The sequence below is a fragment of the Anomaloglossus baeobatrachus genome, chromosome 3 (assembly GCF_048569485.1).
Source record: "Anomaloglossus baeobatrachus isolate aAnoBae1 chromosome 3, aAnoBae1.hap1, whole genome shotgun sequence".
NCBI classification, from domain to species: domain Eukaryota; kingdom Metazoa; phylum Chordata; class Amphibia; order Anura; family Aromobatidae; genus Anomaloglossus; species Anomaloglossus baeobatrachus.
The window spans coordinates 1,674,613-1,687,540 of record NC_134355.1 but is presented as its reverse complement, the minus strand read 5'-3'; the positions used below and the strand labels follow the sequence as shown (position 1 = coordinate 1,687,540).

General features: G+C 44.6%; 1 protein-coding gene across 3 annotated transcripts in view; it reads left to right on the top strand.

Annotated features, from left to right (window-relative positions):
* Positions 1-12,928, top strand: part of LOC142295850 (cullin-9-like) — a 143,057-nt gene that overhangs the window by 46,258 nt on the left and 83,871 nt on the right. The window lies entirely within an intron of this gene.

Genomic DNA, 12,928 nt, shown 5'->3' with positions numbered 1-12,928 from the left:
TTTTAGGAATCGAGCAGAGAAGAAGGATGAAATAGCAGACAGACATTGTGGAATTTTGGTTAGTAGAGAGGTAATGTCAGGTCCAGAGAGGTAGATCTGTGTGTCATCGGCATAGAGATGATACTTGAAGCCGTGGGACTCTATGAGCTGTCCCAGGCCAAAGGTGTAGATGGAGAACAGCAGGGGTCCAAGAACTGAGCCTTGAGGGACACCAACAGATAGGGGGCGAGATGAGGAAGTGGTGTGAGAATGGGAGACGCTGAAAGTTCGGTCGGTTAGGTATGAGGAGATCCAAGATAGGGCCAAGTCTGTGATGCCCAGAGATGAGAGAATCTGTAGTAGGAGGGAATGGTCTACTGTGTCGAAGGCAGAGGACAGGTCCAGGAGGAGGAGGATAGAGTAGTGTCGCTTGGCTTTGGCGGTTAGTAGATCATTGGTGACTTTGGTTAGGGCAGTTTCGGTAGAATGATGTGGTCGGAAGCCAGATTGAAGCCGGTTAAAGAGGGAGCAGGAGGAGAGGTATGAGGACAATTCAAGATGGACATGCTGTTCCAGTAGTTTTGAGGCGTAGGGGAGAAGGGATATGGGGCGATAGTTTGACACACAGGATGGGTCAAGGGAGGGCTTTTTGAGGATGGGTGTAATAGAGGCATGTTTAAAGCATGAAGGGAATACACCACTTGCTAGTGATAGGTTGAAGAGATGGGTTAGGGCTGGGATGAGGACTGCGGTGATGTTGGGGATGAGGTGCGATGGGAGCGGGTCCAGTGCACAGGTGGTTAGATGTGATCTTGAGAGTAGAGTGGAGAGATTGTTTTTTTGTCATGGTGGAGAAGCTGGATTTGGAGGAAGAGGGATGAGTAGCTATGATGAGGGGCTGTGGGGATTGTGGGCCAAAGCTTGCTCTGATGTTGTCAATCTTCCGCTTTAAGAAAGAGGCAAAGTCTTCAGCGGAGAGGAGAGGGAGGATGGTGTCGGAGGACGGAGGTGAGAATTGAAAGTGTTGAATAGCTGTTTAGGGTTGTGAGAGAGAAGATATGAGGGATGAGAAGTAGGTTTGTTTTGCAGCAATGAGTGTGGACTTGAAAGTGGTGAGGGACTCTTTATATGCAATGAAGTGCTCAGTGGAATGAGACCTCTTCCATCTGCGCTCAGCAATTCTGGAGGCCCGTCTTAGTTCTTTAGTCTGCCTTGTGTGCCAGGGTTGCCTGTTGATTGTGCGGGTTTTGGTGTGTGTGAGGGGGGCAGCTGATTCGAGAGCTGCAGAGATTGTAGTGTTGTATAAAGTTGCAGCGGCATCTGCATCATGTAGAAATGCAATGTCTGTGAGGGGGGAGAAGGGACTGAGAGGGCGTGTAAATCAATGTGTTTGATATTTCTGCGAGGGTGTGAAAATTTGTGGAGGGGGGGTTGCATACTTGGAGAAGAGAGGGAAGAGAATGTGAGTAGGTTGTGGTCAGACAGGGGGAGAGGCAAGTTAGAGAGGTTAGATAGGGAACAGAGGCGAGTGAAGATGAGGTCCAGCGTGTGGCCATCTTTGTGAGTAGCTGCAGAAGACCATTGGGTGAGGCCGAAGGAGGATGTAATACTATTGTATGTTCTGAGGATTTCGATAGCGTTAGGGCAATGACAACCAGAGACGAGTTTGTGGTACAAGATGTTTTATGATATGTAACCACGGTAGATACACAACGGAAATACACAGTATAACAAACCCATGAAAATACCTTCCGAAACGGAGCGAAGGGGATTCCCGGGGCCACGCACCGGACTCCCCCAGGGAGACCACCAGAGCGAACCCCTATACAGGGACTGTCCGGCAATCAACCCCGGAAGGCCTAAATGCGCCGCAGCCGGGACACAAGGGGCAAGCGGTAAAGTCCAGAAGTGTCCGTACGGGATGAAAGTCCAGAATGGTTATGAACCGGAAGAAACCGGGCAGACGTGCTGACCAAAGACGGCAGACGGAGTCCGGGCACAGTTTGAAGAAACCGGGTATGGTCCAGAGTCGGTCGGTAGATTTTCAGGAGGATCCAAAGGTAATCAAGTAGCAGCAGCAGCAAAGCAGGAGCACACAGCAAGCAGTATACTCAGGCACTGGACTAGGCTTAGAGGCGGCCTTTTAAGCAGCTGGACAGGAAGTAGGGCAACAGAACATAAAACTCCATGTTAACCGAGGGCAAGCTCTTTCAAAAGAGGACTGGAAAACCCGGAAACCTGACATTACTCCCCCCCCAGAAACGGCCTCAGGACGGGTCAGGGCCCGGCTTGTCCGGGTACCGTCGATGAAACTGAGCGATCTTCCGGGGTGCTCGAATGTTACCCACCGGTTCCCAGGAATCGTCCTCGGGGGCGTACCCCTGCCAACGTACCAGATACTGAAGCCGACGACGATGGAGCCGGGAGTCAATAATGTCTTCAACCACGAACTGCTCCTCGCCGTCGACCATCACAGGCGGAGGAGGAGGCACGACACGACCATGAAACGTATTGGGAGAGACGGATTTGAGGAGAGAAACATGAAAGACCGGGTGTACCTTTAGATGGTGCGGTAACCGCAGCTGACAGGCCACAGGGCTCACCATCCCGGTGATCTTGAACGGACCGATGAATTTTTGTCCCAGCTTCTGCGAAGGGACACCCAATCTCAGGTTCTTGGTGGACAACCATACAGAGTCCCCTACCTTATACATGGGTGCCGGTTTCCGGTGAGCGTCTGCCGACCTCTTGTAACGCTCCTGAGCTGTAGCCACAGTGTCCTTCAGAACCTCCAGATTTTGTCGTAGCTCTGTCAATCTGTCCTCCACCGCAGGCACTGAGACCGCAACCGGTGACCTAGGCAAAATAGTCGGATGGTAACCCAAGTTAGCAAAGAAGGGCGTTACCTTAGTGGAGCTGCTCTGAGTGTTGTTATACGAGAACTCCGCCAACGGAAGCATCTTCAACCAATCGTCCTGCAGATGGCTGACATAACAGCGAAGGTATTGTTCCAGGGTTTGATTGGTCCGTTCGGTTTGCCCATTTGTCTGAGGATGGTATGCAGAAGACAAACAGACATCAATCTGGAGTGCCGTACAAAACCCCTTCCAGAACCTAGACGTGAACTGCACGCCCCGGTCAGAGATGATCTCGTCTGGTACCCCATGCAATCGGAATACGTTCTGGATAACCAGATCCACTGTCTCTGCGGCTGAGGGAAGACCGGCACATGGAATAAAGTGAGCAACTTTAGTCAACCGATCCACCACCACTAAAATGGTATTGTGACCGTCTGAGACGGGCAACTCCACAATAAAATCCATTGAGATAGACCCCCAAGGGCGAGATGGCACGGGTAACGGTTGGAGGAGTCCTGTAGGAGCCACACGAGGGACCTTGCACCGGGCACAAACCACACATGAGTGGACATAGTCCTTTACATCCTTTAAACAGGTAGGCCACCAGAAAAAACGGTTCAGAAATTCCTGCGTCTTCTGTACCCCCCTATGACCAGCCAACACGGAGTCATGGACCAATTTGAGAACCCGAAGTCTTACGGCCTCCGGGACATAAATGCGTCGCTCTCTCAACCACACACCATTCCGAAGAACAAGAGTTACATCATTCGGGGGGGCAGCAAGAAATACGTCACCATCATAGGCCAGCTTGATGTCCTTCCACAAGTCCTGGTCCTGGATTACTCCAACGAAATTGGCATCCGATAACACGGTCTGAGACGGGGTTCCAGGCACGGAGTCCACGGCGTGGATTCGGGGCAAGGCATCGGCTTTCCCATTACGTGAACCTGGACGGTATGTAACGACAAAATTGAACTGGTTAAGGAATAGGCTCCAACGGGCTTGCCGTGGAGACAGGCACCTGGCAGACTTAAGAAATTCCAGATTACGATGATCTGTGAGTACTATCACTTGCTGCGCGGCTCCCTGTAAGTGGTGTCTCCATTCCTTGAAAGCGGAAATAATCGCTAACAATTCCTTGTCCGCAATGTCATAGTTCCTTTCTGCAGGGGACAACCGGCGGGAAAAGAAAGCACACGGATGTAAGAGACTCTTGTCCCCAGTCCTTTGAGAAAGGATGGCCCCTAATGCGTAGTCGGAAGCGTCGACTTCCACGATAAAGGGAAGTGCGGGATTCGGATGTACCAATATAGGCGCTGAGGTAAAACAAACCTTGAGACGATGGAAAGCTTCCTGGGCCTGGGCGGACCACACAAACTTCTGTCCTTTCTTGGTTAACAGAGTGATGGGACGAACGATCTCTGAAAAATTACGGATAAAACGTCGGTAAAAGTTGGCAAAACCGACAAAGCGTTGTACCTCTTTGATGTTCCCCGGTTCCGGCCAGTCTAGAATTGCTTGTATCTTGCCAGACTCCATGTTCAGTCCCTGAGGAGAGATGACATAACCTAAGAATTGTATTTGTGAGCAATGGAATTCGCATTTCTCCAGTTTGATGTACAGGTGGTTTTCCCTCAGCCGGGTAAGTACGGTCTTGACGTGTTCCTGGTGTTCCTGCAGGGAATCAGAAAAGATTAGGATATCGTCCAGATAAATCACCATGAATTGGTCCATGATATCCCTAAAAATATCGTTAACTAGATGTTGGAAAGTCGCGGGAGCGTTACAAAGTCCAAAAGGCATCACTAGGTACTCAAAATGTCCATACCGACATCGGAACGCGGTCTTCCACTCGTCTCCGGGACGTATACGGAGTAGATTGTATGCCCCACGGAGATCCAATTTGGTGAATATTTTTGCCTGTTGGACCCTCTCCAATAGCTCAGGAATCAACGGTAACGGATACCGGTTCCGGATAGTTATTTTATTCAGTTCCCGGTAGTCAATACAGGGTCTCAGAGTCCCCTCTTTCTTTTTCACGAAAAAGATGGGTGCCCCTGCTGGTGAGGTAGACGGACGAATAAATCCCTTAGCTAGACTTTCATCAATGTATTCTTTTAGTGCTTCTAGCTCAGGTGCCGCCAACGGGTAGACATGACCAAACGGGATCTCCGCCCCTGGGAGTAAGTCTATGGGGCAATCATACGGTCTATGCGGGGGAAGCCGATCGGCTTTTCTTTTGTCGCATATATCCGCAAAGTCATTATACACCGGGGGTAGAACAGGTACCTGTACAGTGCCCTCCGCATTCGGTGTTACTGGAACCGGAACAGTTGGACTAATGGTCGGAATACTCTGCGGTGGGAAGGAGATTTCCTTAGTTTCCCAATCGATGACCGGATTTGTAGACCGTAGCCACGGAATACCTAGAATAATCGGAAAATGAGGAGAAGAAATTAACATGAAAACAAGGGTCTCCTGCTGACCTGGCTTCATGACGCATTCTAGCGGTACGGTTTCCCGATCAACTGGTCCAGAGATTAACGGAGATCCGTCAACCGTCTCCATGGTAACCGGTGAGGATCTTTGCTGAGTCCGGATACCGTGTTTCCTGGCAAAAGAGGAGTCCATGAAATTTCCCCCTGCCCCAGAATCTATCATTGCAGAGGTAGGTATTAGCTGTCCCTCCCACCGGATCTGAATGGGGAGCGAGCAATGGGTATATTTCCCTTCCGAGTCCTTCGGTGAGGTTGACATTACAGTCAAGGGAAATACCGCATCCAAGTGTCCGCTTGCCTCAGAGATATCGGACTCTGCGTCCGTGTTGTCACACTCTGCCATGGCTGCCAATACCTTATTTGGGCGATTCGGACATTTCGGGCAGTCGATCAAGAAATGGTCCGATTGACCGCAATAGAAACACAAACGCTCACGGAGCCGGTGTTCGCGACGTTCATTGGTCTCTCGCTTTTGCAGAGAGTCCACTTGCATAGGAACGTCCTCGGCCTCCCGTGGCGTCCTGAGAGCGGGTTCTCTGGAAGGAAATGCAAAGTTGTTTACACAGTTTACAGCTGCCCATTTTTCCTGTCTACGTTCCGTCAAGCGGGTATCAATACGCACACAGTGCTGGAGAAACAGTTCAAAATCCCCTGGAGATTCGGAACGGGCTAACTCGTCTTTGATGGTACCGGACAAACCCTTTCTGAAAACAGACAATAATGCATTGTTTCCCCAGTCGGTGTCTACCACTAACCTCTTAAATTCAGTGGCGTATTCAACGACAGAACGCTTTCCCTGACGTAAGGAAAGGAGAGCCGATTCAGCGGTAGCACGGCGATTTGGATCATCAAACATCTGCGCCATTGCGGTCAGAAAGTCCTCCAGGTGATTTAAACGGATGTCCCGGTTCTCTATCATAGGATTAGCCCAAGCCAGTGCTCGTGAGGTTAATAACATAATTATACATAACACTTTGGACCGGTCAGAACGGTAATAATCAGCATGTACATCAAAAAACAGTATACATTGGTTCACAAATCCACGAAACTGACTACGGTCACCATTGAAACGGAATGGGGGTAACCTAGGCATACCGGCAGCTGATACGGACGTAGTGGGGCCGGCTTCCTGAGCCTCCACTCTGACTTGCAAATCCTGTATAGCCGGACCCAGTACCTGGTGATCATGGCCCAGCTGTGTCTCCACATCTCTAAGTTTAGTCTGCACCACCTCCATCTCCTGCTGCAAGGAGTTAATCATAGAAAAGAGCTGATCTACTCGTGTCTCAGTCATTGCCCCAGCGAAATCCTTTTTATGGCCTGAGTATAATGTAATACTATTGTATGTTCTGAGGATTTCGATAGCGTTAGGGCAATGACAACCAGAGACGAGTTTGTGGTACAAGATGTTTTATGATATGTAACCACGGTAGATACACAACGGAAATACACAGTATAACAAACACATGAAAATACCTTCCGAAACGGAGCGAAGGGGATTCCCGGGGCCACGCACCGGACTCCCCCAGGGAGACCACCAGAGCGAACCCCTATACAGGGACTGTCCGGCAATCAACCCCGGAAGGCCTAAATGCGCCGCAGCCGGGACACAAGGGGCAAGCGGTAAAGTCCAGAAGTGTCCGTACGGGATGAAAGTCCAGAATGGTTATGAACCGGAAGAAACCGGGCAGACGTGCTGACCAAAGACGGCAGACGGAGTCCGGGCACAGTTTGAAGAAACCGGGTATGGTCCAGAGTCGGTCGGTAGATTTTCAGGAGGATCCAAAGGTAATCATGTAGCAGCAGCAGCAAAGCAGGAGCACACAGCAAGCAGTATACTCAGGCACTGGACTAGGCTTAGAGGCGGCCTTTTAAGCAGCTGGACAGGAAGTAGGGCAACAGAACATAAAACTCCATGTTAACCGAGGGCAAGCTCTTTCAAAAGAGGACTGGAAAACCCGGAAACCTGACAGAGGAAGCGAGTGTTAGAAGTTTGGAGACAGATGAGTGGGAAGTGTCAATGGGGATATTGAAATCACCCATGATGATGGTGGGGATGTCGATGGACAGTAAGTGTAGTAGCCAGGTGGTGAAATGGTCAAAAAAGGCAGTGGCTGGCCCTGGAGGGCGGTAAATGACAGCCAGCTGAAGGTTGGAGGGGGCGTAGATGCGTACGGAGTGCACCTCAAAAGATGGGAGCGTGACAGAGGGTTGTAGTGGAATTGGTGTAAAGGAGCATTGGTCGGACAGGAGCAAACCAACTCCTCCACCATGCTTGTTACTGGGGCGGGGGGTGTGAGAGAGTTGGAGACCGCCATAAGAAAGTGCAGCAGGAGAGGCTGTGTCAGAGGGGGTGAGCCAGGTTTCTGTGATGGCGAGGAAGGAGAGTTTATTAGTGATGAACAGATCATGAATGTAGGATAGTTTGTTGCAGACAGAGCGAGCGTTCCATAGAGCTCCTGTTAGTGGGACTGGAGGAGCGGGGGCTGGGTGAATGGGTATGAGGTTTGCGAGGTTGCGGAAATTTGTGTTAGGTTGTTGAAGAGGGTTTGAAGTGACAATAGGGATGTGGTGAGGAGGACCAGGATTTGAAGCAATATCCCCAGCAGTGAGAGTGTTAGTAAGTGGGAGCAGGAGAGGCCATGGGATGGTCGTGTGTGTCTGGAGACACTGGGTGAAAAGAGGAGGAAAATATCTGAGGGGAAGGTAAGATGGGTGGGGAGGATGGAGGGAGAGATGAATAGCTCATTACTGGCTTTAGGGATCAGAGGGGGCAGTAAAAAGTGAAGTATTATAGGGGTGAAGGTGAATAGAAACACAAACATTGTTTACATTGACTATGTAAGCAGTTACCTTCCGGTCACCTCCGGCCCAATTCTGGCCTAATTCAATGCATCATACTTATATGATGCATACTTGTATTGGTGCAGACGAAAAGTCTTGTGTAATCTCTAGAAGCTTCCAGATGGAAGGATATATATCTATATACCATGTCAGCACTTATGTATATTCAATATAGATATCTTAATATTTATTCCTTATAAGACACTTTATCGATAAGCTATGCCCTCCAACATTAACAGAACTGTGAACATATATAATATGTCCTACTACAAAATGTTTGATAACTAGATGTATTAATTTTAATATTTTTAAAATTCCCCCTTGAGGCGGGTAAATTATTAATTATTATTATTATTAATGAAACCTCGAAAAAGAATTAATACATCATTAAAATAACATTTCTTCTTTCCTATTTTTTTTCCAATAATGGATTAATGTCAATAATAATGATGAATAATAATATTCAATTTGCATTATTCATGTTGTAAATTCAATAATATAATATGGATTAATGTTATGATAGGCCGTGACTGATAATCATATAAAATATATAATTATACTTCCCTAAACCTAAAAAGATGCAAACCAAATCTGGTCACCATATGATGTCCTCTGAGATGATGTCTTCTTATCTCCCATGCAATCTGACATAAACACAGTCTCTTAGAAATAAATCCTTTGATAAAAGATGAATGGTTACCAATTTAATACAGTCCCGTATTGCGTTTATCATCATTAGATCAAGTCCATAAACTTTATTCTTTATTACAAAGTCCATAGCTAATGTTGATAAACCACAGTTCATGAGTGTAGAAGAATAGTATAGGTCTTTGTCTGTGCAGTGTAATTTACATTAGTCACCTTTATCCTCCGCGCTGCCTGATGTCATTCCTGGAACAGATGTTAAGACGTTCTTGGTCAGCACGACAGGGGTTAACTTTAACACGTCATTGCTCTTCTTAGTAACTGTAGTGAGGTCTTAAGGCACAGACCATGTGTCATTGTCCATCCTGGCACCATAAGATCACTGTGTTTCTGAGGTCCCGCAGTGGTAAGTGTATTGTATGTAACAGTCTTATTTGAGACGTTACCTTTTGGACTTTTGGATATCAGTTTTTGCAACTTTTGTGGAATCCCTTTTAACTTAAAAAGACTTTTAGTAATTTTTTTAATCTTCTGTAATCTTGATTGAAGACTTCATTCCCTAAACTAGATACCAAATATGGCAATGACTATCACTAATAAATGTCACAGCGTACCATAACTCTAATACTATAATACCATGTCATTATTATCGTAGAAGTATTAATATAAATGATACTTAGAATGATAAAATACTGCATAATGGTATAGACGATAGTATTCTCATGTAATAACCTTTTTGGTCATTGGTGTAATTACCTTTCCAAACCCATAGGTGGCAATGTGTTAAATGTAACCAAAATGTAATACTCAATATGAAATAATATAATGTGTACCTATAACATGTACCATATTATAAATATGAAAGGCAACAATGTGGCTTATTTAGTTAGATCATTTGTAAAATTATAAACCAAAGCAAATAACCTTTTAGAAAAGACTGGATGATTCCATCAAAACACAATAATACTCATTATAAATTATTATTGATTAAAAATATAATATATATATATATATATTATTTGTAAATATAGGAAGGTAAACCTAGATGTACCTCGATCTTCCATCTTTATTACTCTAATTTATTTGATTTGTCTATTATTTATTAAATAACCTACTATAATAAGAAACTGTGTAACTATAACCAATAGTTCATCCTTATTGTGTTTACATACTAATATAAGAATAATGTATTACTAGGAAGTAAATAATTAAATACATTGATGAATGATGTGTTCTTTTCTTCCAAAAATTGGAACTTTCCCTTTTTAATATGATTCATATTTAATAAAGTAATATTCTTATTTTAGATATTACTTAACTAAATATTGAAGTGTTTTCTCAATTGAGATATTTAAAATTTGAAGGAAAAAATAAAAATTGTAGAATTAAAAATTTGATTAAAAATTTGAATATTGAATACAAATAATTCATATAAAAAATAGGAATAAAAGGAAAATTGAAAATCGGAATAAAAATAAAAATTGGAATAAAAATAAGGCCTTCTATGTATATGACACTTATGTCCTTTAATAACACATAACCTTAATATTACCAATATTCTGTATGATTTCCATACTTCAAATATTTTTTCCAATTTTCCTTTTTTACTTGAAATATTAATTATTAAAGTATTCTGTAGACACATATATTAATCAAATATAAATATGTAACTGAGACCAAACCTTTTTCTTTTAATATCATCAAATATGATGTTATAAAAATTTAATATGTTAAGATTAAATTAAATTAAAAACTATGTTTTATATCTTCAAGACCATATTATAAATATTACTTCCATATTTGAAAAGAAAAATTATTACGAATCTGTGTATCAGTAATAGAAGTAACACAAACCTGTATAAAAATCAAAACGTTCAAACCTTATTCTAGAATGTAACTCTTCAGAATAAACCTTTAATAAGGATCATGACACATCTACATTAAAGAAATATGTCTATGAATAAGATGTATTCTGTATAAATTCCTTAATGATTTATACTTATGTACTATAACTTATTTATTCTAAATAATATATATATTATAACCTTGAAATAAAAAAAAATAAATGTTTCCTTTTTTTCTTTGGAAGCTTCAAAGACCTCTCGAGATAGAATTTCAGTCAATTAGACTGCCTCACTGTATATACAAAACTATCCACATTCAGACAAACATTGACAACACATATACCTTTTTGATTTTCAAAAACCCTGAAATGTAGACATTTTTGCAAATTTATTAAACAAGAAAACCTGAACTATCACATGGTCATAAGTATTCAGCCCCTTTGCTCAGTATTGAGTAGAGGCACCCTCCCTTTTGAGCTAGTACAGTCTTCTTGGGATCCTGGATTTGGGGATCCTCGGCCATTCTTCCTTGCAGATCCCCTCCAGTTGGATGCCATTTTCAGGTCTCTCCAGAGATGCTCCATTGGGTTTAGGTCAGGGCTCTGGCTGGGCTGGTCAGGAATGGTCACAGAGTTGTTCTGAAGCCGCTCCTTTGTTATTTTAGCTGTGTGCTTAGCGTCATTGTCTTGTTGGAAGGCGAACCTTCGGCCAAGTCGGAGGTCCAGAGCATCTGGAAGAGGTTTTCTTCCAGGAGATCTCTGTACTTGGTCGCATTCATCTTTCCTTCAATTGTAACCAGTCGTCCTGTCCCTGCCCCCATTTCATGATGCTGCCACCACAATGTCTCACTGTGGGGATTGTATTGGGCAGGTGATGAGCAGTGCGTGGTTTTCTCCACACATACCGCTTAGAATTATCACCAGAAAGTTGTATCTTCATCCCATCAGGCCAGAGACTCTTATTTCTCATAGTCCATAGTCCGGGAATCCGTCAAGTGGTGTGTGTTTTTTTTGTTTTTTTTTTGTTTTTTTTGTTTTTTTGGGGGGGGGGGGGTTGTTTGTTGTTGCAAACTCTCTGCAGCTTTCATTTGTCTTGCACTGAGGAGAGGCTTCCGTCAGGCCACTCTGCCATAAAGGCCGGACTTGTGGGGGCTGCAGTGATAGGTGACTTTGTGGAACTTTCTCCCATCTCCCTATTGCATCTCTGGAGCTCAGCCACTTTGATCTTGGGGTTCTTTTTTACCTCTCACAAAGGCTCTTCTCCCATGATTGCTCAGTTTGGCTGGACGGTCGGGTCTAGGAAGAGTTCTGGTGGTCCCAAACGTCTTCCATTTAAGGAGTATGGAGGCCACTGTGCTCTTATGAACCTTGAGTACTGCAGAAATTCTTTTGTGAGATTTCAGTTTCTCTTGTTTAAAAAAAAAAAAAAAAAAAAAAAAAAAGTCTACATTTCTGGGTTTGTTTTGTCACGATGGGGGATGGGGAGCAGAGTGTACAGTAATGAGAAAAAAATGAACTTTTTGTTTCATTGTGATAAATTCAAAAGAGTGAAAAATGTAAAGGGGTCTGAATACTTTCCATACCCACTGCATGACATTGGGAGGGGCCCAGAAAGAAACGGACAGCACCATAACGTACCTGTTGATCAAATAAGGTCTTTTTTAGGTACCAAGGAGCGGGGGGCATCTCTGTGTTAGAGGGCAAGACCCGGTTTGGCCAGAGAATTTAAAACTTTTCTTAACATCAAATAATTAGTACATCGCCTCTTCCTCTGTGGTTTCTTCTCAGTATAACTACAGCTGCTCTGTGAAGACCTCAGAGGTTTGTGAGAATATCAGGGATCAAACATCAGTAAAACCAAGGAGCCCACCAGACAGGTCAGGGACAAAGAGGAATGCAGGGTTAGGTTACAGAAAATAGCCCAAGCTCTGAACATCTCACAGAGCTCTAACCCTGCACATCAGCCTGTAAACACCATCCCCACCATCACACATGGTGGAGGCCACATCCTGCTGTTAGAAGGTTTTTCTTCAGTAGGGGCAGGGAAGCCGGTCAGAGGTGATGGGAAGATGGATGGAGCTAAATACAGGACAATCCTGGAGGGAAACCTGAGACTGCAGAAGACCTGGGACTGGGGCGTAGGTCCACAGTCCAGCAAGACAACATCCCTCAACACTCTGAAAATCTACAATGGAGGGTTCAGATCAGAACATATTCCTGTGTGTGAGCGTCACAGTCATAGTCCAGACCCAAATCTACTG